This window comes from Centruroides vittatus, unplaced genomic scaffold (genome assembly GCF_030686945.1).
Source record: "Centruroides vittatus isolate TY-2023 unplaced genomic scaffold, ASM3068694v2 contig_349, whole genome shotgun sequence".
Taxonomy (NCBI): Eukaryota; Metazoa; Arthropoda; class Arachnida; order Scorpiones; family Buthidae; genus Centruroides; species Centruroides vittatus.
In genome coordinates, this window is record NW_027122172.1 from 4,034,234 (window position 1) to 4,059,783 (window position 25,550).

General features: G+C 34.6%; 1 protein-coding gene and 1 pseudogene across 1 annotated transcript in view; both read left to right on the forward strand.

Annotated features, from left to right (window-relative positions):
- The window catches only part of Grip (Glutamate receptor interacting protein), a 330,265-nt gene that overhangs the window by 130,733 nt on the left and 173,982 nt on the right, over window positions 1-25,550 (forward strand). The window lies entirely within an intron of this gene.
- On the forward strand, window positions 412-24,948 carry LOC136974438 (ELAV-like protein 1 pseudogene; annotated as a pseudogene).

Sequence of the window (25,550 nt, forward strand, 5' to 3'; positions counted from 1 at the left end):
CCTATTGTATTGATGTATTCTGATCACGCATTTGCTTTAATTTCGTTTTATATCATTGCTATACATTCTCCGTTAAACCAAAACCTTATGGCCCGTCATGTTAAATTATGTGGCCCGCCAAGCTATTTTCGTATTGTGGCAATGCTGACACCTCCGGTAAGATGGTTGCAAGAATCCTGCCATTTCTATCACGTGACCGTCTCCCAATGGGATATCCCGTCTAATAGCAAATGAACTACAAATTATATACTGTATATACATGCCAAATATTAACACTTTACTATTAAATTAACATTATATTTATAAATAAGTATGCAACAATACAAAATATTATGTAGAATACATTTTGGAAAAAAAAATTTTTTCATAAAATATCGATTTTGAATTAAACGTTTGACATTTTTTGAAAAGTGGAAGCGCCATCTGGAATTTCATCCAGGAGCGACAAAGAGAAAGGAGATTTAGTCTTTATCTTTTAGATTTTTTTGGGTATGTGTCATAAGCCATATTGTAAATGAAATTAATTTTAAATAACTAAGTAATATCTTGTAATTATTAATTAAATTCTACAAAGAAAAATGAAAACTATATTTTATTACTAAAAACGTGATTAGGCCTAGCGACCGCGTGGCTTCTTTCAAAATGCGATATGTATTACCTTCATAATTGAGAGAAGCTAGGCAATTGTTTAATCATTTTTCTTCATTCGAAATTTAAAATTGCGTATCTTAAAATGGCGAATGCACTTTTTTTTCTTTTTAAATCAAAGTAAAGAAATAACGCTGTCATTGTCTGTTTTATTTGAATTTCATCCAAATGTCTTCGGCATTATGTAACGAGTTGTTAAGGGCATTTTTGCACACCGTTTATGGTTTAACTAATAGTTTTGAATTGTGTGTGTGAAAACTGCAAAATATTGTGCATGTTTGCATTAATAAAATGAATATTACAAAATCTAAAATCTTTTCCTTTTATCTGTATAATAGAATTTTATGCATTTTATATTGTAAAATTTATAATAGATTTAAGTCCGTTGGTGTTTTTCTTTTTCTTTTTAATTTTACAAAATTAAAGGCAAAATCTTATGAATTTGAAATTTAAAATAGCGTCTGCCGTTTTAATAATTCATTCTGAACCATTATTTTTCTACCTGGTGTCATCTATCGGCAATAGTATTGTTACGTATTATGCTTGTTATTTATATCTATACTTTTCTTTCACTCGTAACAAATTAAATTATCCGAAAAGTAAATAAATAGAAAGTTTCAATATTTTACTTTCAAAAGTTTCTTATTTATTTTTTCGTTCGTTTTCAATTTTTTTTTTTTTTAATCGTATTTTCGTTATTTTATTTATGTGCGTAACATTCAAATTCGACATGTTTGGAACCATAAGCAGATGTATAAATTTCCAAACAGTTACATTAAATGGGGTACCCGTCGGTTGCCAAGCAGTTCCGTTCTCCCGATGCTGGGAGTTCGGTATCGGATTTGTGCTTGGCTGGGATGGGCCGTCTGCTTGTAGTTTTCCGGGTTTTTTCCACGTCAAATGCCGGAATGGGGGCAATTACCCTTAAAAAGACCTCCGGGAAGGCATCCTCTAGGCCGGGCCTGGCCAACCCGCAGCCCATCATGTTAAATTATGTGGCCTGCTAAGCGATGATATATATTTATTAAAACTTTTGTGCCTCGTTATGTGTATACCAAAACAATTAAATAAATGAAAATTTGCATATGTCGTCATTATAATGCACAAGTGTGAGTACAAACTCTTGGTATAACAATAAAATCTTATTCCTTTTGTATTTGTTTTACTTTTTTAAAAGCATGTTTGCCTAAATTGTGGCTCACCGTAATGTTACGCGTGATCAAGGTGGCCCGCAAAACAATTTGGGTTGGCCAGGCCTGCCCTAGGCAGATCGCCCAAGTGTTGCTTTGCTGTAATTTAACAAAACAAGCATAAAAATAGCAAACGTTTGATGGGCCTGGCATTTGAAGGTTGGTCCAATGTTCAAATTCCATTTTCTAAATTACAATTTCATAGTTAGTTGCATATGGTTTTATACCCCATGACATAATGTATACTATTACAAAATGCATAATAAATTTTCTATATATTTTTTTTCTACTTTATTTTCTGTTTCTAGATTTTGTTTTTTGTTGTATATAATCTTTTAGAAGTTCAGAATTTTACAAGAACTGCCAACTATTTATTGTTGATTAATTAATTAATGATTCTAATTCCTTAAATATTATTTTATTAATGTTAGTCTAGATTAACGTTGTTAAAATATTTATTGTCAATGTACAATTTTTTAATGAAATCTTCAGATAAATCTTTTTTTTTAAGTTAATTATATGTAATACATTATATATGTTTTGATATGCAAAGCTAGATATTTATTCAATTATTTGTGACTGTTAAATTATTTTGATTGACTCACATAGGCTTTCTTTTGCAGTATTGAGATTGGCATACAATGTGTTATGCTATTTTTGATGTTACATAATGTTTAAACATGGGTGTCTTCAGAGGGGTCAAATGGAGCACTTGCCCCCCTCTGGGATCAAATAAAAAAATTCCACAAATTACAATCATAAGTGATTGATATGTATAACTGTACACCCTTGACTATAGAATACTCTGTTTTTTATATTGATACAATACAAATTATTCTATAATCTCTTGCAGGAAAAAAAAGAAAATTAAATAAAATTTATTGGTATAATTATTTTTCTTCAAGCTTATGTGGATGTAGTGTATAAAGGAAGATATGTTTTTTGACATTTTTGTTTTTGCATTTACACTGACACAAATTAGGAAAATCATTTCGTTCTTGTGGACTACATTTGAACAATTGTTTTGCTGCCACTTTGTAGATGATTTGGACCAACTGTTCCTGTAAGTGGTAAGTATTACAAAATACAAATGTCACCTATTTTCTAGTGACTAACATTATGTTGTGAACTTAGAGGTCTCATTGTCATTTATAAGAGTTCAAACAACAGCAAAATATTGTGGCATTGTTGAACCAAGCATTGTCAGTGTGGAAAATCATTTCAAGAATGGGTGTTAGCATTGATAGTGTTCCAAAATAAGGAAAAACAACTTGCTAGCTGTGGGAAAATTTAAAGCCAGGATGACCTTTCTTGCTGAGAGGAGCATCCTGAAATGCTATTCAGGAGAGGAGCATTGTAAAAAATGTAATATTAGGAAAAACAAACTGTTGTTCATGTGGTGAAAAATGAGCTATCAAGACAACATGCATTAATGTTTCTGTTCAGACAATGAATTACAAGCATGCATAATAAATAATTTTCAAGAAACCTTTATTGACTGCAAGCCACCAAAAACTGAGAATGAATTTTACTGAAAAATACAAAAACTGGACTATTGATGATTGGCACTGTTATTTCTAATGATACTAAACTTGAAAGTGGTGGATATAAATGATATTGGAAAACACCCACTGTAAAATTTGAAATTCTATCATGTAACTTACTACCTTCAGTTAAACAAGGGGTTGGATCTCCTTTGGTTTGGGGATGTATTACAGCTAATTGTACTGGTAATCTTGTTTTTAATGATGGTATTATGAACGTGGAAATATATTGCAATATTTTGCACTGTTATATTGGATACTTTTCTGTACTGAACTAACAAAATGTGGTGCTTCAGCATGATAACAATCCCAACACATTGCTAGCGAATGGATGCGACGGAATGGGATTACTCTAACTAGAACAGATAAGTCTAAAATGCTGGTCCTCATGAAATGCAGCTCCTACCAACAGGGTTTGAAAGAGTACACCAATAATACCATGTGTAAGGAGGAAAGGGACAATGCTGTAGACAGATTACAAGCTAAAGTTAAGCACTTTGCACACACTAAGTTAGCCAAGTGCTTAGCACTACACTACGTGGTGGTTGATTTGCCGGACGCACCTAGGCTTTTCGCCTACGCAAAAATGTATAAAGTGGGCACCTAAGTGATTTGCCTAATTGTAGATAAAGCAAGGGCACCCACACAGAAGCTTGAGAAAGCCATTTACAACCTTCTAGCTCCCCACCTGGAAGACTACTCTCACATCATCAATAAACTGGCTGACCTCATCTGCCTTCCTTGAGATCTACCCTCCCTGCCACGATTTATGACAGTCTTGGATTTCAAGTCTACGTACCCTTCGATGGAGCTCCCTCCAGCCTTTTGCTCCCTTAGAGATTTTTTTATTTAATATGGTTCAGGACTCAGTGCTATACCAACAGATACTAGAAGTGGCCCATCTCATATGTTATTATTCTACTTTTACGTTTGATGGTACTGTTTACTGGCAGAAGAGAGGGGTACCGATGGGTAGCTAGTGTCCAGGGACCTTTGTGAAATGGTCATCAGGCAGCTCGAACGCAAGGTCCTCCCACCTTTCCTCCCTAACATCCTAGTCTATAAAAGATACATCGACAACATTTTCATCATGTGGAGGAAAGTTCCTGACAAGGTGTCTTTCGTGCAAAGCCATCAACAACAACCCTTTCAGTTTGACAGTAGGAATGGAGCAGGCTAGCACAGAGGGTGTCCATTTTCTTGATGTTTACATTAGAATGGAAGGATCCAACATCCACACATCAGTATACCACAAACCATCTGCTATTTCTATGTACATACCAGTCGATTCGTGCAACCCATTCTCAAACAAGGCGGCAGCTTTTAACACTCTAGTCAGAAGGGTGTTTTCGCATTCATCAACCAAGCAAGCCCTAACAACTGAGTTAGCTCAAATTAGGAAGATTGCAACTGAACAAGGGTACCTGACTCTGACGTGCTGTTTAGTCGAGCAATACCAATGCTTGAAGCATGCCTCCACTATGAGTGATAATGCTGACTTAGAGCCTGACAGTTCGACACGTGTTCCCATCACGTTTAACCCATATCTTAAAGCAGTGCATACACAGATAGTCAACAAGCATCAGATATGGGTAGCATACAGGAGATGTCCCACAATTTTCAACATCCTATGAAATGAAAAAGACCCTCCGGATTGCATCAGACTCTTCGGTATCTATTTCATCCTGATTAGAGACAACAGGTGGGGCAAGGACTTATATATTGGTTTTATAAGGGAACACCAAGCGTATATCTGGCATGGGCAGCTCATTACTGCCCTTGCTACACATGCGTCCAATCCAGATGTCAAGGCGCAGTTTGATAAAGCTGCAGTCATCGTCAAAACACCCCACCAGGACCATCTAAAGTGGCTAGAAACCATAGCCATCTATAAAGCTGGCCAGGTAGCCACGTGCATCAACCGAAAGATGGAGCTGAGTCTGTCGCTGGCCTGACAGTTCCTATTAGATGCCAACCCATAGCTACCTCCACCAGCACACGACTGCGCGTGTCAGGCGAGACTGACTTTGTTGAAATGACATTTGATCCCGTTGAATTCCATACGCTCCATTCAGAAGCATTCCTAAGCTAGTTGACCTGAAGAAGAACTGCTAAATAGTTTGAAAACGTTTGTCACCCGCTGTATATCTTATATGCGTTACGCACCAGTAACAGGTTTAAGGAAGTGTGGAAAAAATAATGTTTTTGATCATATTCAATGATCATTTTCACATTGATGTTCCAAAAAAAATCAAACCTTAACAAATATTAATGCAAAAGAACAGAAATATGCAAATACTGGATGTGTTTAAATATAAAAATAAAAGATTTTACAATCCGTTACATTGCTGTGATACATGAAAAAAAAGCTATCGAGTTCTTGTAAATGCTGGTTTGAGATCTACATAACATAATGCAATGTGCTTTTTTTTTTTCCATGTCATGACAATATAGTAGACTGCAGAACTTCTTATATTTAAACATATTTAGTATTTGCATATTTCTGTTCTATTTTCATCAGTGTGTGTGTGTGTGTGTGTGATATTTTGAACATGAACTTGATGAATGTCATTAGATATGATCAAAAACATCAGTTTTTTTTCAGTTAAACTTTTTCTGCTGTACAAGGTTGTGTATAGATGATTGAGTGTTAAAATGTGACTACAATAATATACATTTTTATATTTTTAAAATTATTGCTTGTATTAGCTATATAACAAATTGTATAAAAGTGATATTCTTATATACAATTAAATTCACTAAGGTATAAAAGGAGGCTTAAAATTGATATATCATATAAATCTTTTATATTTGTAATTTTTAATCCAAATTGATGTGGTTGTTTATTTTATTCAAGTTTTCAGTTATCTGAGGTCAGGTGGATATCAGGAGGAAAAGTACTTTCTCATATACTTGAATTGAAAAATAAATGGCTTCTTTGCTTGAAAAATGAAAATAGGACATTCACACAATATCTTAAAAATATCTATGAGTCCAGTTGGCCTACTTAACAGATAAATAAATTTAAATAATGTTAATATAGTAGAGTCCTGGAAACTCAACTCTCAATAACTCAACATTCCATAAAACTTGTGTCATTCAAAAAAAATTATAAGCAACCTAATTTTTATCTTTATAACTTAACACTAGGTCAAATAAATTATTGTTCTTCACTGGAGATACTTTGATGATAACATCAATTCCACATATTAACAAAGAATATACAGTCAAACCTGTTTTTATGCGGGGGATAGGGACCGCATTAAAAAAAAACGCATTAAAAAAATCTCGCGAAACTTCACGAATGGCTGTAAATAATAGTTTTCGCAATACAATTAAAAAATATTTTTTTTTATGCGGTCAACAGGGACCGCATAAAAAAAGTCTCACATAGAAAATAACTCAAAACCGTACGAAATAGAATTTATTGACAACAGATGTCAGCACTTGACTGCATCGTCTGGTCTATCGTCTGTTTTACATATTTTTGTCCAGGTGGTGTTTTGTTGACTTAAAAAGTAAATTATTTCATTTTTCGCATATTCATGCAATAATATTACTATAATAAGTGCATTTATGCTATAATAAGTTTATTTAGCTATAATAAGTCAACGTAAGACATGACGAATCGCATGAGACTAGTCGCCAACTATACCGCACAAATTAAAACTTCGCATTAAAAAAATCGCACATAAAAAGAGCGCATAAAAACAGGTTTGACTGTACATTAGAGTATTGATTATCCAAAAATCCGTTCAACTGAAACATCGGTTTCGGTTAACTGAAAACGTTTCAATCGGCAAATTCAAATTTTCGCTGGTGCTGTGGCACTGTAGCACTCCCTGCCAACCTAAACTGTAGGCCTACTTTAATATACTACTTTATGTAAGATATGTATTTGCAAGACATGTGATACAAAATATATACAGTACAGTTTTGTGTTTAATAAATTTTTTTGTAAATGATCAGTTATCCGAACAACCCCAGTCCCGAATTGTTTTGGATAATCAATGATCTACTGTAATCAGTTTTTTCGAAGGTGCACTGCAAAACACAACAACACGAATGTCACTAACTTGAAAGTAGCCACTGAATAGCCATTTTTTTTTTTTAAATTAAAATTTAACTACAAATAGAAATATGTAGTTAATGCATACCATATTTACTCACACATAAGACAAAATTTTTATTCATTTTCACTGCTTCAAAAACTTAGGTTGTCCTATACATGTGAGCAAATGATTCTTAGCATTTTGCAATAATTTTTGTGAACCATGTATTTGCATTTTTTACCAGATGCTTACCCTCGGTGTTTAAAAACAAAAGTGTTTTATCTGGATCGTTTGAATTGTTCTTGTGTATTATCATGAGTAAAAATGATTTACTGTCATTTCTCATACTTAGTTTTAATCATTGATTTCAGATAATTAAACAGTTCAATGTTCTTAATGTGTACGTTGTAACTTGATCTAGGCATCAAGTCAAAGTTGGAAATTCCAACATACTTTCGTTCTGTCTGAGAGATTCCTTGTATAGTCATCACCCTAGTCAGTTGTGTCTAAGAGTGAATAAAATTAATTGTTAATTAATTACGTGTTTTTATGTGAAACAGTGTCGAAAACAAAATCGATATAAAATTGGTGACGAGGATTAAAATAGAGACTTGCCAGTGAAAATTACAATTTGAGATCAAAAGCCAAAAATGTCGATTCCAGGAACATCAATCAGTGGAGTTTGTTTCGAACCATTCAAGATGGACAGCCAGTGGAAAACTTATAAGGACTACTTTAATTTTTGCTTGAAGGCAAACCAGAATGAAAATGACCAAGATAAATGTGCTCTATTTTTATTGTTTGCGGTGAAACTTTATACAAACTTGTAGTAACACTCATAGCCCCGAATGAAACGACACAAGTTAACTTCAATGAAGTACTTAATGCTCTTGTAAGCTGTTTTAATCCAAAACCTAGTGAAATCGTTGAATCGTTTAAATTTAACCAGAGGTCACAAAAACCAGGAGAGAGTATCAATGACTATGTCGTGGAACTACAGAAAATTGCAATGAGTTGCAACTTTGGTGTCTCAATAGAGAATATGTTGAGAGATAGGCTAGTGGCTGGTTTAAGGGATAAAGGAATACAACACGTGTTATTGGCAAAAACAGACACTATTTATAAGGCCATTTTGGATGCAGCAGAGACAGCACTAAAAGATGTTAGCCAGATTGGGTCAGACAGAAACAACACTCAAGGGTATAACTTAAAGGCGGACTGTAAGAGAAATAATGAGCCGGCCACATTACACTGTTTTGGTGCACTGGGAATCATAACCCAAATAATTGCAGATTTGCTCAGGTAATCTGTAAATTCTACAGAAACAAATGGCACATAGAAAAAGCATGTATCATGAAACAAAAGAGTGGAAGAAGAAAAATTCCAAACCAGGGAAGAAACCAGATTGGGACACAACAGAAAGAGGTATCCAGCCAGAGAGCCGGAGTACACCAAATTGAGGAACAAAAACTTGACATCGAACCAGAATATACACCTCTATTCAAAATACATGGAAATGATACTATCCATAAAAATCTTAATTAATATTGAAAATATACCAGTCATGATGGAAATTGATTCAGGGGCTGAGTACACTGTAGTGAGTGAACGAACCTTAAAAGAAATTAAAATCCAGTGAGGCAAGTTAGAACCGGAAGAAGTCAAATTACAGACATGGGTGGAGAATAATCTGGAGGTAGTGGGCGCTACAATGGTGAGGGTGCAATTTCAAGGAAAAGTTATGAATCTGCCATTGTTAGTGATTAAAGGAAATGGATTAGGACTTGTTGAAAAAAACTGGTTTGAACCGTTAGGAATCAGAATAGAGGGACTATATCATCAACATGACACAGATGATCTGATGCAAGAATTCCAGCATTTGTCGAATAATTCAGAAATGGGTCTATTTAGAAGCAAGGCAGTCAGTTTAGCAATAAATAAAGAAGCAAAGCCTATTTTTATGCAAGCAAGACAGGTTCCTTTTGCATTAAGAACAAAGGTAGAACAAGAATTGAATCGACTTCATCAGTTAGGAGTTATAGAACCAGTTAGAACTTCCAAGTGGGCCACTCCTGTGGTACCCATTGTAAAACCAGATGGAAGTGTATGTTTATGTGGAGATTATCGCTGCACTGTAAACAGAGAGGCAATAAAAGTAGATGTATACCCATTGCCAGCCATTAACGATATACTTGTTTCATTATCTGGTGGAAAGGTATTTGCCAAGCTTGATTTCAAGGAAGCTTACTTCCAATTTCCTGTGGACCAGGAGTCGTCTGAGATACTGACTATCAACACATGCAAGGGTTTATATAGAATGAAAAGATTACCATTTGGAGTGAGTAGTTGTCCAGCTATTTGCCAGAGAGAGATGAAAAAGATTGGAGGAGGTATTCCAGGGACAATTGTGGTGATAGGTGATATACTTGTCACGGGACTCAATGAAGAAGCCTACATCAAAAGTTGAGGAAAATTCTTAACCGGATTTCAGAAGCTGGACTAAAACTGAACAAAAGCAAATGCCTATTCAAGACAAATCAACTTAAATTTTTAGGATATTTGATAGATGCTCATGGCATTCGACTCACACTGGATAAAATTGCAGCGATCCAACAGTTTCAGGATCCGTGAAACAAACAAAAGTTACAGGCATTTTTGGGATTTGTAAACTTCTATGATAGATTTTTGAAAGATAAAGCAACCGAAGCTGAACCCTTATATAGACTCCTTGATAAAAACAAACAATGGATCTGGAAAAAAGAACACAGCAAAGCATTCGTGAAAATAAAAAAGATGCTAACACCAGAAACATTATTAATCCATTATGATTTAAACAAACCAGTATTGTTGTCATGTGATGCTTCACCATATGGAGTTGGAGCAGTACTTTCACATGTATTACCAGATGGATCAGAAGCTCCTATATACTTTGCATCGAGGACACTCCATCCTGCGGAAAGAAATTATTCACAATTCGAGAGAGAAGTATTAGCTATAATCTTTGGCATTACAAAATTTCATAATTATCTAGCTGCCTGAAATTTTACTATATATACGAATTGTAAGCCAGTTGTGGGCATTCTGAACCCTGCTAAACCAATTCCCGATTTAATTGCACCCAGAATGATTTGTTGGTGTTTGAGATTAGCAACCTACTCATATAGGATTGAACATTGTCAGTCAGCAAAGATGACTAATGTTGATGCATTATCTTGTATACCAACTATTGTGGAAGACAAGACTATCCCTAAACCAGGAGAGATATTCCTTATATTTGAACAGCCAGAATTGCCCATCAAATCTCAGGAAGTAAGCAGAGAGACAAACAAAGACTCAGTGTTAAAAAAGAGTTCAATATGCAATCTTTACATGGATGGCCACTTAGTAGTTCAGAAGAACTGATGCCTTTTGCTAAGTGAAGACTAGAACTTTCAATTCACCATGGTTGCATTTTATGGGAACAAAGAGTAGTTATCCCTAGAACCTTGCAACCATAGCTATTACACCTGTTATACTCCACACATGAGAGCATGTCTAGCATGAAAAGAACAGCCAGGAGATATTTTTGGTGGCTTGAAATGGCTTGGACTCCCAAATTGAAGAGACAGTATCTATGTGTTGAAAATTCCAAGAGCAGAGGTCAAACCCAACCCCAGTTAAAGACACTCATTGGTAGTACCGATTACACGCTGATCATGCAGGACCACACTATGGACATACATATTTTATTCTAATGGATGCTTATTTGAAATGGGTAGAGGTAGAAGTACAAGCATAGTCAACCCAGGAAGCCATGAAATTATTGAGAAGACTATTTAGTATACATGGACTACCAAATACAATTGTATCAGACAATCATCAAAGCTTTAAATCCCAAGAAATGGAAGAATTTATACAAAAAAAAATGGGATACAACACATATTTACCCCTCCATATCATCCCTCTTCCAACGGACAAGTAGAGAGACAGGTGCAAACTATAAAGAGAAGAATTGGAAAATTACATCATAGCCAAGAAAAAAGTGAGGTGTTGCTCCCCAGACTTTTGTTTAGCTTATGCACAACACCTAGTAGCACTACAGGAAAAATGGCAGCGGAACTGTTAATGGGAAAAGGCTACGCACCATCTATGATCGACTAAATCCACATCTATATCAACATCAATTACAGGTGCTATAGAGATGCAAGGAAGTGGAAACCAGGTAAGGTGAAAGGAAAGACTGGACCATATACTGCATACATACATGATAGCCTCACCAGAAGGAACTATAGAAAGGAGACATATTGATCGACTTATAGCTCTAAGAGAACAACTACTTCAGAACAACCAACATCCAGTTCCCCAGAATAATCAGCACCCAGATAAAGGACCACCAGTTAGAAGGAGCTCTAGAACATGGATACTACCTGGACATCTCCGGGACTTCGTCTTAGAGGGAGAAGATTTGTTGTAACCAATGTTTCCTCTAAGCTGTGCAGCCGTGCACTGATCAAATTGTTGCCACGCACGAGAATTTATGTGCCGCACAGGCGAGCATGCACACTGATTTGAATTGTTGTTTACTTATTTCTCACTCTGTCTGCAACATGATTATTGCTACGTGTATTTTGATTAAATACATTAAATCATTGACAAAAGATAATATTTTGTATGGAAGTATGTTTTAAAATGAATTTTAATCTCTACTTTATAATTAATTATTTTAATTTTTATAGGAAAAAATAAGATTGTGTGTGTGTGTGTGTTCAGAAAAATTTTTTGCTCAGAATCTGCTCAGCAAAAATTTTTTTGCTCAGAGAAGTACTGTACATGTTCCACTCAGCTACAAAAAAAATTAGAGGGAACATTGGTTGTAACTGATCTGTTGTAATTTGATCTGGGTGTCAAGTCAAAGGTGGAAATTCCAACATACTTTCATTTTGTTTGAGTGATTCCTTGTGTAGTCGTCACCCCAGTCAGTTGTATCCGAGACTGAATAAAGTTGATTGTTAATTAACTGTGTTTTTATGTGAAACAGTGTCGAAAACAAAATTGATATAAAAGTATAACTGTTTCTTAAGAGATCTTTTAAATAATGATTTGTTACAAGGATTGGTTAAAGATATCATCATTAAATATATGCACATATGCATTAAATATATACTGTTATTATTTACAAAAATAAAATTATATAACTGATATTCTGATCAAAAGCAGTATTTATAATACTTAGTATGATAGCTTTTTATGATGATCAGTATTCTTTAATCCTGTTATTGTTCAATAATAATTATTAATTTTCATAACCAAAGTTAATGAGTACTTTTTGCTTGTTTTACTCAAGCTTTAGAATGTTTAAAAAGAACAACAATAACAGAGTTCGCTTAAGCAAATTATTGTGTTTTTTTAAACATTCTGACAAAGCTTCAGTGAAACAAACAAAAATACTCATTAAATACTTCAATTTTAATTTTGTGTATTATATATTGAAATTTATGAAGTTTACCTAGCTCCAATGAGTTTTACTACTGTTATACTTACTAATAATAATTATTGCTTATCAATCTCATTAAGGGAATTATTATTGCTGATATCAAATTGAGTTTGACTTTTTGTGACTTGATGGAAAAAGTAGAAATGGGCAGTAGTTACTATTAATCTAGTTAAAATATGTGTTTAGTTTCAACTACATTAACTACTATGTAGTTTTTCTTTTTAAAGTTTATTATAATGTTGCCTTGGAGTAATCTATTGTGTTAATATGTTAAGCAGAGTAAACCTGTCCCAATTTTTATGAAGATTGGTTTATCTTTAGTCAAAGTCACCAAGTTTGGTTCAGGTTTTTTTTTACTTGTTTTTATTGCCAGTTGGTAAAAGTTGAATTCAAACAAAAACAACCTATCAGGTTTTGCAATGTTTTGCCATTCATGTGTGTAAGAAAATACATAGCTTGTTTATGTAAGTATATTTTTATTTTGTTTTGTATTTGCATTGAGTTATTAATTATTACTCTGTTTAAATTATAATAGTTGGCAGGAATTTTCATGTAAAATCAGAAATTTAGAAAATAACAATGTTGGTGTGTGTGTGGGTGTGTTACACAACTGTTAGTATATAAAGAAGGAATTTTAAAATACAACATTACCATTGCCAGTAGTGTTTAAATAACTTGTTGGAACAAATTTCAATACCTAGATAATGCAGAATGTTGAATGAAAAGTTTAAAAAACATCTTTTTTGAAGTGATGTCTCAGAATTCAAGTGTTAAATAAGAAGGATGAAATGAAACAGAACTGCTGTTTTAATCTGTAAAATGTTTTTAAATGTTCCCGTTTACACGGTCTAAAACAGTACACAGATTCTTTGTAACACAACAACAAAAATTTGAACTTTAATTTCTCCACAAGTGAGCAACACTCAAGCACCCGACAATTAATTTAATAATCGCAACGCTGGTTGTTTACCACCACACAGCTACACACCCTGGTCAATACTCACCTGACACACCAAAGGGAATGCACAATTTCTCCCTCTCTAGGTGGGAAAATCTCACCCCGCATTCTTAAGTCTATGGTTATGTAACACACCTGATACGTGTTACAATCTTGTTTAATTGTATATCAAACTTAACATAATCCATTCTAATGTTTTGGTTTTTCTATTTCTGAATAGATTAAATGTAGTTAATTAGTATTTTGAACTATTTTTACAAAAGTCTTTTATATCATCCTGTTAACAGTTAGATCCCACAGCTCTGTTACGTAGAGCCTTGTAGTTTTCTTTATTCCATCCATCCATTTCATTTGCTGTCTTTATCTTCTGCTTCCTTCTACCTTGCTGAGCATGATTGTTTTTTTTCCATTCCATTTGTATGCATCAGGGCCAAAATAGGTTAATTCTTTTTATCATTGTCTCCAGAGAGCAATTAGGTTCTATTTGCCTCAGTATAAACTTGTTGATTCTTTTTAGTCCAAACGGGTGGATTTAGGGTGCACCTGCATCCCGTTTTGAGGTTATTCTAAGTAAAGCTGGATACCCGAGGTAGTAAAACACTTTGTAAGGCATATTGTTTATTTTTTTCACCCTCCCTCTAAAGATTTTTGGATCTGCTATTGAGTCTTAAGATATTCCAAGCAATCATTCCAGATCTATGTTTCAAATGACTCTACCTTTGTCACGTTTCCTGAGGGTCCAACTTTTACATTCATACAACAGGAAAAAGTTCCAGCAACGAGTGCTTAATTTTTCCAGCAACATTTAAAACCGTGTGTGTTGACCATCTGTTATGATATTTTATTATTTTTTTTAAATAATTTATTAAATAATTTAGATCCTTCTGGAATAAAAGAGTAAGGTTATATCCAAATTTAAATACCTCTGGAAGAAAGACTTGCTTGGGTCCAGGTGGCATAAGTGGTAAGCAGAGGTTGCAGGTTCAAGCCTTACCCTGGGTTAGTAGTTCTTTTATTCCAGAAGGCAATGACAAATTGCTTTATATTAATCATTTAATTACCACATTCTAACCCAAGCAGTCTGGCAATAATTGGTTGTGTCTGTTAAGTTTACAACTAAACAGAATTGTAACACATGTCAGGTTTATGTTATTGAGCATTGATGTACCGTCCACAGAATTGCCACACGTGTCAGGTGTGTTTATGTAATCATATACATAAGAATGTGGGGTGAGAATTTTCCTGCCTAGAGACAGAGAAATTGTGTGCTTCCCTTTGGTGTATCAGGTCAGTGCTGACCGGTGTGTATAGCTGTGTGGCAGTGAGAAACCAGTGTTGTGCTTATTAATTAATTGTTGGGTGCCAGAGTGTCACTCATTTGTAGAGAAAATAAATTTCAAGTATTTTTTGTTATGTTTTAAAGAATTTGTGTACTGTGTTTTAGAACGTGTAAACAGGAACATTTAAAACATTTTACAGTGTCTATCATTAGAGATGACTTTACATCACAATTGAAGACCATATGAACAACAAACTGAGTTTCAGAGGGGAAGGATCATCAGGTTGAGAGAAGCCAGATGGTCTCCTTACCAAATAGCCTGCCATCTAAGTCATTCTGACAACACTGTCAGGAAGTGTTGGGACCAGTGGACAAGAGAGCTTGCACCCATTGTACCCAGGCTCTGGATGCCCTCAATAACTCTAGCCTAAGAGGAACGCTGGTCTTCCAACAAGTATGTACACATCCAACTGTATTGTCGTCTGCTATCCGGATACAGATGACGCCATCATTACAGGCCCTGTGTCTGTCTGTACCATTTTGAGGTGCCTGAATGAGGAGCATTTGGTATTGCAGTGGCCATTATGTGTGCTACCATTGACAGCCACCCACCATTGCCTCCGTTTGGAGTGGTGTCACTCATGACAGGATTGGACCTCAAAAGAATGGAACTGGGTTGTCTACAATGATGAATCCAGATTCAGTTTGGGCACTGACGAAGGCTGTCTGGAGGTCGTGTGGTGAATGCCTCAACCCTGCCTATATTTGGAGTGGCACAGTGCCCCACAGCTGGGTGCCATCACATACAATAGCCAGTCACCTCTAGTAGTGATCCAAGGGACCATGACAACCCAGCAGTATGTTGGTGATCATGCAGTATCCTGCAGCCATTTGTATCGCTTCTCATGGCAGGGCTTCCAAGAGCTATTCTCCAATAGGACAATGCTTTACCACACACAGCAAGGGTGTCATAGGACTGACTGCCACATTGCTACACTTCTCTGGCCTGCTTGGTCCCTTGATTTGTCATTAAGCATGTCTGGGATCATCTGGGATTTCAAGTTGGACAGACTAGGAATTTGGCTGTGAACCACTTTGCATCAACTGTGGACTGAGATGATGCAGGACATCATAAGGCACCTGTATACTTCCATGCCCACCTATCTCACACTCCTTTAGAGGTGGCCCAAAAGAGTATTAGAACCTCATTTCATTTGTTGTTTTCCCTGCAATAAATGATCCTTTTGCTTTCATTTTGTAATCACTCACTTATATCAGTATTATACTTACACATGTACAGTTTCATTTGATTCTGACAACTCCTTCTTAGTGTGCTAATTTTTATGGCAATGAGTGTATATAACAAAGCTGGAAAAGTGTCAGAAAATATCACAAAAAGGTGTCAGAAAAACTGGCCAAATAATTAAACAACAATACAGTGAGAAATTTACCACAAGGACACTGCCCTAAGGCCAGAACATCAAGAGAAGATGCAATGATTTACTGTGGGGCCACCAAAAACTTTTTTATAACTACTAAAGAAATAAAAGAACAGTTTATTCTTGAAGTCAGTGTTTCAATTATTAAGAGATGATTAAATGAAAAGGGTCTCCATGGAAGAGTGGTTTGTAGAAAACCAATGATTTCAGCACTGAATCAGAAGAAAAGACTAGTTTTTGCCAAAAAATTTGCGGACAAGCCCCTAGAGTTTTGGAAGCGTGTTATTTGGAGTGATGAATCAAAATGAGAGTTGCAGGATGCTAAATGATGAAAATTTGTTTGGAGGAATAAAAATAAAGCATTTGAGAATAATAAAACTGTGGAAATAATAAAACACTCACCTTACATAATGGTTTGGGGGTGTTTTTCAGGGTTCGGAATGAGCAATATTGTTCAAATTCACAATCGCATAAAAGCAGTAGATTACAAACAGATACTTGAAGACAATTTAGTAGCATCAGCAAGGAAAATGGGGATTGAAAATGAATTTGTTTTTCAACAAGACAATAATCCCAAACATACAGCATTGCTTCTCAGAAAATATTTCAATGAAAATGATATCAAAGTTTTTGAATGGCCACTGCAGTCACCAGACTTAAATTTAATAGAACATCAGTGGGATGAATTAGACTGCTGTATTTCTCTTAGCCATAGAAAATCTTTATTGTTGTACAAACAATTATTTAAGGTTTGATCAGAAATTGAGCAGGATATCCTTGATAAATTAATTAACAGTATGCAATTGTAATTCAGGTAATTCAGGCCAAAGGTGGTCCAACAAAGTTCTGATTTCACTTTTTCTCAATGTTTTATTTTGTGTCAACTTTGAAATGGTTTTGCATACAACACAAATATACAATTTGTAAAACATACATAATATAATCTTCAAAAGTTTTTGTTGGATTTAATAAAAACATTAATATAAATAACATTGCTAAACCTGATATATTATAAGACCTGATATATTTTATTTCATAAATACCAACCAAATACCAAAACTCTATCAGGCTAGTTTAAGGCTAATTACTACATTTAGTAATTAGCCTTAAACTAGCCTGATAGAGTTTTGGCATTTGGTTGGTGTTTAGTCTTATAAAAAATTAAGCTTAATTAAATTTTTACATATTGATAAGATGATGATAAACTCAAAAGTTCAAAAAACAGGCTATGTCAACTTTGAAATGATCATGACTGTACCTGGAGGACCTCACGACACATCCTAGCTCTCCAACATTCAAGCCAAAAAGTAAAGACTTGTCCTACACTTAGCCCTTGGGGCTACCCCTTTCATTTGTCTTGTAATTAGGTCATTGCCACCTGAACAGGAAAGAGTTAGGGAAGAAGTTCCTAGGTGATATACAAAAGAACCAAGAACAAAGAGGAAATAAAAAGATGAAGAATAAGAAAATGAAAGAAATACTAAGAATAATATGTACAACAATATACAAAATAAGGCATTTGACCACACTATACAGTACAGCCAAACATCCACTGGAAAATCCAGTGGTGGTTTAGCTTTACAAATTTATTGCGTTTTGTGATTGTTTCTGTACAGTACATTTTGTTTCATAAATACCAGACTGTAAAAATGCACATTAGCAGGAACCAATCTATTTATATAGTGATGGAAACAGATTGTGAAATATGTGACAAGGTCACTGTGCATTTGAACTTTATATAAGATCCAGAGTCCCAGTGTATTTGCTCAGCTGACATACAAAATGATCTATACATACCTTTTTTTCCTTATATATATATTGTTTACTGTAAAGGTTTTTTTTAAATAGTACAATTAGATGTTCTGGAATGCTCATTTATCCTCAGTACATTCCATAATTTACGGTGGTCTATACAACCAAATGCCTTGTTTTAGCCAATGAACACAACAAAACTTCTTTTGGTATTCTCTTGCTCTTTCCAATATTTGTCCATGTTTATCTTATTTGGTGTTCCTTGACCTTTTCTAAACCCATCCTCTTGTTCTGGTATTTCTTTGTGTGATTGATGTTAGTCATTTTGTAAAATCAAGTAAAATTTTACTTACATGAGAAATCATTATGATGATACAGTTATTTCCAGAATGTTGTGCACTTCTTTCTTTGGTATGGGTCATACACTGACCTTTTCTGGTTTTTGCATCACTGCTGTCTTACATACTTTGCTAACAATGTAGTTAATATTCACCAACTCTCTATTTCCTTAAACAACTCCATAAGTATTTCATCAACTAGTGGTGCTTTTCTGTTTGGTAACCATCCAGATGCCAATGTCCACTGTAACTCATACTGCATTAGTTCAGGTTCCTGAGTATAGCAAGTCTTCACTTAATGTCACTTTGTTAGAATCATTTTATACTCAACTAGTTACAAACATAATCCAAGGAAAGTTAACTCTTGTTTATACCAAGTACCCTATAATAAAATTGGTTTTGTATTTAAATGATTATGCCATTCTACAATCTCAATTATGCAAACATTTAGTGGTGCCTCATATAACGTACTTAATCCGTTCCAGGTGCACGTCCGTTAAGTGAAACGTCCGTTATACGAAACGCATTTTCCCATAGAAATACATGTTAAAACATCTAATTCGTTCCGCAGCATAAAATAACCGTACTGTATCATAAAAAAATGAACATCCATTTTATGGTTAAATTTTACAATTGGGACCCTTCTTTTGCCTTTTAAAGCTCATATTTTAGAATTATAGATTCCTCCATCACGATACTATCGATAGTGCGGGCGCCGCCATCTTTCTTTCTTTCACCGTCGTTCCTAAATGCCTACAAACAGCAGCGCACTCCCGTAGTAGCGGAGACGCAGAGCGACCGCTATTAAAGAATGCACCCATGGAGCAGCCACCAATTATGCCGGAAAGTCCGTTGTTCGCAGCGTACAGTACGTTATACGAGGCACCACTGTATACACTTTCCATCTTTTGATCTTATTTCCTTCTGTTAGAACTGTTCCTTATATTCTCTAGAATTTTCATTTTAGGCAGAAAATATGGATATTTTCTGCCTGTAGTTTCTTGAATCTTTTTGAAAGGTCTCTAGTTTTTTCCTTTTTTATTGTTTTCGGGGATAGTATAGATTGCACCCTATGGAATTTCGGGACTTTGAGTATATATTTGAACTCGGGATCGAGACGAGTTCAACGATACCCTACTTTTGTACCGGAGACGAAAAATAAAAAAGTTATACTTTTTTAATGCTTTCATGCAGATGGCACCATAGTTGCTAGTGCTGCCATCTCGCGGTAAAGTCTGCAAACAAATTTAAAAAGAGCACTCTGAAAGGCAAGAAATTGCACGAACAGTCGAACGCCACTTCCTTTTTTTTCTTTTATTCAAGAACTACCGTGAATCAATAACTAGCGGCGTTAAACAATCGGTGGCCCCCTCCCGGGGGAGTCCGTCAGGAGCACGAATAGTCAAACGCCAGTTCCTTTTTTTCCTTTTGTTCAAGCATGGTGACTCTCGATTGCGATAGCGCGGTCGGCTAGTACTACGAGCCGACCGCGAACGATAGCGAGGCTGAGGGGCCGTAGCCCCCCAAGGCCGAGGAACGCGAGGGTGTGCGAAAAGGATTTAACTCGAACTGCAGACGATCTGTGTGTTCGTGGATCAACAAATGCCTCCGTTAAAGGTATATATGGCCGACTTGCCGGACTGCCTGTTAAACACGCGATAGGCTTAGCGGAGAGAGCGATGCGACTCCCGATCATCGCGCGATCGCCAAAAAAAGTATGATAACTTTCTTATTTTTCGTCTCCGGTTCAAAAGTAGGGTATCGTTGAACTCATCTCTGTCCCCGGAGTTCAAATATATACTCAAATTCCCGAAATTCCGTAGGGTGTGATCTATACTACACCCTTGTTTTCTTCTACTACTGACATTCCTAGTTAAGATGACTCTTCTTGTTTCTTCTTGCATGACATTGAAATTCTGCATTAATTCTTTGCACTTCTTGCACTCTGAGATCATGCACATAGTTTTCTCAGCAAGATTATAGAAGTGGATTTCTTTTGTTTTCTGGAATATTTATTGATCTCCCAGTCTAGATATCTGGTATTCTGTTAAAACAGGCAATTTAGGAAAGTTGTTGATTTTTATCATGCAATATGGTTCCAATGGAGGAGAGACTGACTTCAATGAGAATTATGTTCACTTCTTTCCCTCCTGGATGAATTCCTAATTAAAGGAATACTTTAAAAAAGCACTGTTTATGCAAATATTTATAGTTAAAACTTGCTTAATTAATATGTTATACAATTCATATACAACCTACTACAAAATAATTTTCTTCCTTCATAAACTTAATGAAGAAATTTTGACCAAAACGTTCTGACACTTGATCAAAACAGCTTTCTAGCAGAACTGCTACAGGAGTTTAAATTTACTTTCTGATATTTTTTGCAACAAGAACATCATATTTATTTCATTAATATTATATTCAGTTGGAACAATGTATTAATACTAAATCAAACAGTCGGCATAATTTAATCGTTAATTATGGTGATCGTTTAGTTTAGTATTAATACATCGGGCTTTGGGATGTTTATATATATATATGTATGTACTGTACCATGCCGCGTAAAGCGATACGCAGTTAAGCGCCACAGTGGAGGAGTACTGTACGTAGGCTGTGGACATAGAAGTCATCCCCAGTTGGTGCTGTGAATAACTATGAATGGTTATATCAAAGATTTAAATGTGTGGAAGTGAAGAATTGCTTGGAGGTTTGGGTGGAATAACTTGGACAGTGCATAGTAAGCAGAGGTTGCAGGTTCAACTTTGGCTCTGGGCTGATTCTTTCCTTCTAGACTGTTCTGAATTGTTTAATAAATATTAAATTATTATAATTGTTCATTTCAATAAGAGATGGCACCTAACATCTACTTCTAGTATCAAATTACTTTCAAAATAATTAATTGCAGTAGAAAATAGCTAGAGTAATTGCCGCAATCATTTGGTTTGATTGAAATTTTATTTTTAGATCTCAAGTATGCACCAAACAAAAACTTTACTACTGTATGAGATCTATTGTCTAATTTATAGCTATTTTTGAGAAAAATGTTCAAAGAATAAAAAATACATATAAAAGTAATATTTTAACAATTGTTAAAAATTGAAGAACATTACTAAAAAATTATTAGCCTTCAAGATAATACAAAGAGCACATTGTTCAATTAGAAAGAAGTGTCATCACATTTTCATTAGAACATTAATTATAAATTGGCTTACCTATAAATAAATTGATTATTTTGATTACTTTTTTTTGTTACATTTCATTTGTTTACAAGACATTAAATCATAATACAAATACAATAGAAATTAGTTAATCTAGCATTTAATAATCCAAAATGTCCAGCAATCTGGTATTATATTTTATTGAATATTCATTATAACCACTTAAGAAATAACATTTAAATAATATACTAGACATTTTTCAAGTTTTCGAAATTTTATTGATTTTGAATTAGCATTTACAACAGTCATTCTTAATTTAAGATTGATATAGTAAGGAATTTCTCACATTTCTGAAGCCTATTCATTTAAAGATTGTTTTCCTTCAGTCTTATGTCTGTTAATGCATAAATCTTAAGAGAATCAGATTTAAAATTGTCAATGACCTGATGTTTTAATATATTATAAACTGTATCTAGTAAATAGTTAATTATTTATAGATAACAAGACAACACAATGCTTTTCTGGATTAGCTTTATGTTTTAATAGAGAAAAATCATGCCACCAGCTGTTTGTTAACCTCTGTTTAAGAGTTGAAAATAAAAATTAAATTGTTGTTCAATTTTCTGTTTAAAAATGTGTAATTTTTTATAGTTTAATAGATCCGTTTTTCATCGAACAGATTAATTAATTAATTTATTTATTTATTAAATGAAATTGCTCTGCCATTTCATAAACTTTTTCCTTTTACAATATTTGTAGTAATACAGTAAATAAACGTTGTTTTTTCAATAATAATAATAATAATAATTGGATTTAAATTGTATTTCATACTTATAATTTAGAATCTAAAGAAGAAAAATTTTTATAATTGTATTTTATAAAACATTGTGTTTGTTGTAATAAACATTTAAGAAAATTAATTAGTATAATGGAAATCATTTGTGTATTTATGAAATGTGTAATAAAAATAAGAATAAATGTATTTTAACATCGATATTGCTTCTCAATATTGTTATGAAAACAGTATACAACTCTGTATGGGATCGCTGTTGTAGAGAAATTTTAGTTTATTGTTTTCGACTTTATTTTATAATAATTTATATGCTGATATTTGTATAAGCCGATCAAAAAGTCACTATGCACCTAAATTGTAGCTTGAGTGCATCGACCTATCCGCGAATTGTTTTAGACATAATTTACTCGTTTTTATTCCATTATTTTTTATTTTTTTTTCACTGGCTCAGTTATAAACTATAAATGTCGTCGTTCTGTCCGTCCCGAATAAAGATGTCGTATCTGCTCATTAAATGTACAGACATTGGAACAGACCGTATCGTAATGTGTTACGAATTCGGAGTTGATAGACTTCTTTCCGAGATTAATAACGCGATTTAACCGACGTGTTTTTTTCTAAATAATTTCTTTTCCTACAAGAAACAATATACTTTGCACCAGTCCATTTCGAGGAGTCTTTTCGTTCCGTCAAGATCCTTCCGACGGATCGGACGTTTTTACAAAGTTGTTTATTTTATTAATTTTTTTATTTAAATGTTAAAATTTTAATATTTTATTTTGTAAAAGTCACTTTATTTTTTTATTTTTATTTTTTTTCAGAAAATTCGTTTTTTTAAAAATAATTTAAAAAAACCCCCCAAAACAAGAGCTCGTTACCCAGAAGAGAATAATTTTATTAATTAAACATTAACGATGGACGAAGAAGACAATAGAATAAACGATGCGTTATGTAAATCGGAAAACAAAAGAAATCTAATCGTCAACTACTTGCCCCAAACATTAACGGACGGCGAATTCACAGCCATGTTTATGAATATCGGTCACCTGAAGTCGTCTAAGATAGTTCGACACAAAGCCACGGGTTATAGTTACGGTTTCGGTTTTGTAGAATACGAAAACGAAGCCGACGCAGCTAAAGCCATAGAAATGCTAAACGGATTTCAGTTGCAAAACAAAAAACTGAAGGTGGCTTACGCCAGACCCCGAAGCGACGAGATAAAACACGCCAACCTGTACGTTCGAGGAATACCCAGGAGCATGAAACAGGACGAATTAGAGAAACTGTTCGGACAGTGTGGAGAAATCATACAGTGCAGGATGCTGAAAGATAACACTTCCGACGGCAACAAGGGCGTGGCTTTCATTCTGTACGATCGCAAAGAACAGGCCGAAGCGGCAATCGTCAAATTCGACGGCGAGACCCTTTCCGGAGGATCCGAAACTCTCTCCGTCAAATTCGCCGACGACAACTCCAAAAAAGTGCCGCCCGCATTCCTCCAGTATCCCGTACCGCCGTTTCGGGGAGCGGGATTCGGCGGAGGACCGCTCAGACCGGGAAACGTCCAGAGTCGATATCGTTTTAATCCCATCTCCAATTCCTTCGTCGGCACCAACCCCGGCACCACTTCCGCAAACGGCGGATACATCCTCTTCGTTTACAACATCGGAGCGGAAGTCGACGAGAGGAACCTTCACCATTTGTTTCTCTCCTACGGAACCGTACTTAAAACTAACGTCATTCGCGATCCCAACACCAATCAGAGCAAAGGGTACGGTTTCGTCACCATGAGCAATTACGAAGACGCTCTTTGGGCCATAGAAGCCTTAAACGGTTTTACTTACGGTGGTAGGCCATTACAGGTTTCCTTCAAAACCCCCAAGTAAAAACAAAACCATTTCTTTTAATTGGTAGTTCCTACAGTAGAAAAAAATGTAAAGAATTTTCTTTTCCGTTTCGTAAACCTATTCGTTAATTAAAAGAAATATCGCACTTTTCGATACATTTGGGCCTTGGAGAAGGTTTTTTTTATTTTAGAAAATTCATTTCTTATAAAATAAGTATTTAGTGGTAACATTGACATTTAATTTTAATTAAAAATAATATTTCTTTTTCTTTTTGCCACCGTCAAATGTTTTGTTTCAAATTATTCTTTTTCTCAAATTATACATTTAAGTGTGTTCGAGAAATCCGTTCCTAAAATAAAGAAAGTAATGACAATTACATTATTATATGTAAAATAGATTCCGTAATCTATTAAAAAATTCTTTGTATTGTTTTCGTTACTTACTAAGGATCTAATTAAATTTATCCTTTTTTTATATTTGTTTTTACTGATTTTTTTTGTTTTAAGTGCGTAATATTAATTTTTACTAAAAATATTAGTAAAAATATATATTGTACTCTACTAATTTAAATACTTTTTGTAAAAGATATGTAATTTAAAGTATTTAGAGTCGGAAAACGATTTTAAATTTTTAGCAAAAAGCAACCTCCTTTCGGTTTTGACTCTAGAAGCATTTTAACACAAAGAATCCAGGGGCCGTATTCTGGTCACAGTCTCTTGTCTCTCATAAGCCAGTCGCTGATTGGCTAATCATTTGGATTAGCCAATCCGCGACCGGCTTGTGAGGCCAGAGACAGTGACCAGAATACGTCCCTTGATATTCTGTTTAGTTTCGAGCTGAAGTTAAAGATTACCTATCGATGTATAGAAAATAAGTTTTTGTTCGGAATACAGTATTATAATTGTTACCAATCGGAGCGGGCTTAAATATATAAAGCAGGAGGGTGTCAAACTCAAACTACTTAAGTGCCAATTTTTTGTCTGGAGTATGACAGCAGGCCAGATACTTTTAGCTTTTGTAGCCAAAAATGTTCTAAAAAGTAGCCGACTCAAAAAACTCCTTCCTCCGAGATTTGA